This window comes from Chrysochloris asiatica, unplaced genomic scaffold (genome assembly GCF_000296735.1).
Source record: "Chrysochloris asiatica unplaced genomic scaffold, ChrAsi1.0 scaffold00013, whole genome shotgun sequence".
Classification (NCBI taxonomy): Eukaryota; Metazoa; Chordata; class Mammalia; order Afrosoricida; family Chrysochloridae; genus Chrysochloris; species Chrysochloris asiatica.
In genome coordinates, this window is record NW_006408531.1 from 15,567,680 (window position 1) to 15,570,210 (window position 2,531).

At 44.8% G+C, this 2,531-nt stretch overlaps 1 pseudogene; it reads right to left on the bottom strand.

Moving 5' to 3' along the window:
• Positions 1–371: 371 nt before the first annotated feature.
• LOC102833076 lies at positions 372–1,516 on the bottom strand (annotated as a pseudogene).
• Between the last annotated feature and the right edge of the window lie 1,015 nt (positions 1,517–2,531).

Here is a 2,531-nt window from a genome sequence, read left to right on the forward strand (position 1 = left end):
AGGGCTATCGAGTCAATTCTGACCCATGACGACCCTGTATAGGGTTTCTGAGGAGCACCTAGTGAGCTTGAACCACCGAACTTGACAGTTCCAACGTTGTTGAAATTGAGCCACAAGAGAGTTCAATTCTAGACTTGAATGGTGACCAAGGGCCATTGTTTTGGGTTCCTCCAATCTTTTTCTGACCAGTAAATCTGGTCTTTTTCATATTTTTGAATTTTGTTTCACATTTCCCCTCACTCTGTCCAGGACCTTCTGATGTGATCCCTTTCAGAACAATTGGTAGTATCTCTTTTTTTTTTTTTTTGGTCCATTGACCTCAAATTTTTATTGACTTCTCATTCCTCAAAGAGTACCCTGGTTCTGCTGCCTCAGCGTCTCAGAACTATGGTGTCATTGGTCTCAGACATCGCTTTTTCAGCCACAATCCTTTGGGTGCTGGTCTTGTTTGCATGGAGTTGCCGCTGTCTAGGGCATCACCTAGACTAAAATCCTCTCCATCTTCCAGCAGCCAGCCATAGGTGGTTATCTCAGCTTGACCTTGACATTCATCAGGGCCTCGTACTCCTGAACCTGGCATTGCCCCTCTACCTGGATCTGTGTCAGTTCTGACTCCAGGTGCAGTAGGACCCCGTTGAGCTGCTCCATCTACATGGTGTAGCGGGCCTCCACCTCCTGTAGGCTGTTCTCCAAGCTGGTCAGATTTCTCATTGAGTCCAGGTCGATCTCCAAGGATTGGACTGTGGATCTCAGTTCGGTGAGTGTCATCTCTGCAGCTCTTATCTCAGCAGACTGATAGGTGACCACTGTGGTGCTCTCCTCAGTCTGCTGGGATCAATACTTGTCCAGCTCCTCTCAGTTTTTCTGAGTCAGCTCGTCATACTGGCCATGGATATCAGCCATGAGTTACCGAGGTCCTGAGATTAGGGGGCATGTACTTCCACGGTCAGCCTAGAGTTGGCAATCTGGACTTGTAGGCCCTTTACTTCCTCCTGGTGGTTCTTCTTCATGAAGAGCAGTTCCTCTTTGAGAGCCTTAATCTCTGTCTCCAGCTGTAGTCGAGTGACATTGATGTCATCAATGACCTTGCGGAGCCCATGCATGTCACTCTCCATAGACTGGCATATGGACTTGACTCTGAAGTCATCGGCAGCTAGCCAGGCATTGTCAATCTTCAGAACAATGCGGGCATTGTCCACAGAATTGTCAAAGATCTGAGCCTTCAGCTCCTTGATGGACCCTGACCTGAGGTCCTCTCTTCTCCAGGTGTTACCGGATTTTGCTCTCCAGGTTCGGATTTTCAGTATCTAAGCTCCTCACTCTTTCCAGGAGGTTGTTCCAGGCAGTTGTTCAGCTCGTGCATGGTTTCATTCTAGCCTAAGATTCCCCTGATTCCCTCTAGACTCCTGGCCACCTCCCTCACCCATACCCCTAGCCATCGCCTCCTGCCCAGCTGCCACAGAAGCTCTGGCGTGGGACAAGAAGACCCAAAAGCCCAAACCACCGGTGCCCTCATAGACGCTGGCTGCACTGCTGGTTGGCAGGACTCGATGGCTGGACTGCAGGACTGTGGAGAAGGCTACTGAGAGCCGGGTGAAGTTCATGCTGTCGGAGGAGTAAGGCGAGATGCAGGGACACAGGCCGGGGGCTTGGACCTACTATTTTTTAAATGTCAGTTTTCTTAAACTAATTCACCAGATTAATGCAATACCAAACAAAAATCCCAACAAGATTTTCCATGGAACTTTGTAAACCTATTACAAAAGTCATGACAATAAGTGGATTGCAAAGAGAAGTCAAGAAAGCTTTGAAACAGAAGTAAATGAAGGGGCTTGTTCCATCAGATATCAAAAGATGTGATAAAGCTAAGCAGTTCAGCCGTGGGGTTATTAGATAGATTGGTCAATTAAACAGAATAAATAGCCCTATGTTCATATGGTATTGATATATCAGAAAATGGCATTTCAACACTTGGTACGTTCAGTTTCGAACATGATAATAAATCTATATCCATTTTAGCCATTGAACAACAGTAGTTGGGAACTATACATTATGCCTTTCCACATTGTCTCAGGATTTTCCATAGATTAAAATTTAGGAGAACCTTTTTGTTTTGTTCTTTAGTTTAAAAGTTTGACCATTTCTTTCTTAAGCATAATAAAATTGACAGAGATATCTTGAAGGAACTTTTTTCTTTAACGTGTTGCCTTACTGTTCTTGTATAAGTGGTCTAGTCAGAATCTTATGATTAAAATCTTTGTTATAGACTTGGGGAACGTTAACATTTCTCCAGCTCTCCCTTACTTCTTAGAAGCATGTTGGTTTATAATGAAAGCCTCAATCCTGTGAATGTGAGGTCCTGGTCAATTACCCAATAGATGGAAGAGGTGAAAGAGCCAGTTGGCATCATTCTATACCATCACTGGGTTAGTGAATGTGATGTGTGCAAAAGCCCACAACGTATCATGGACAACGTTCTTCAAAATCCAAACTGGCTGCAGTGGATTGCAACAAATTCTTTAAAAAGAAGA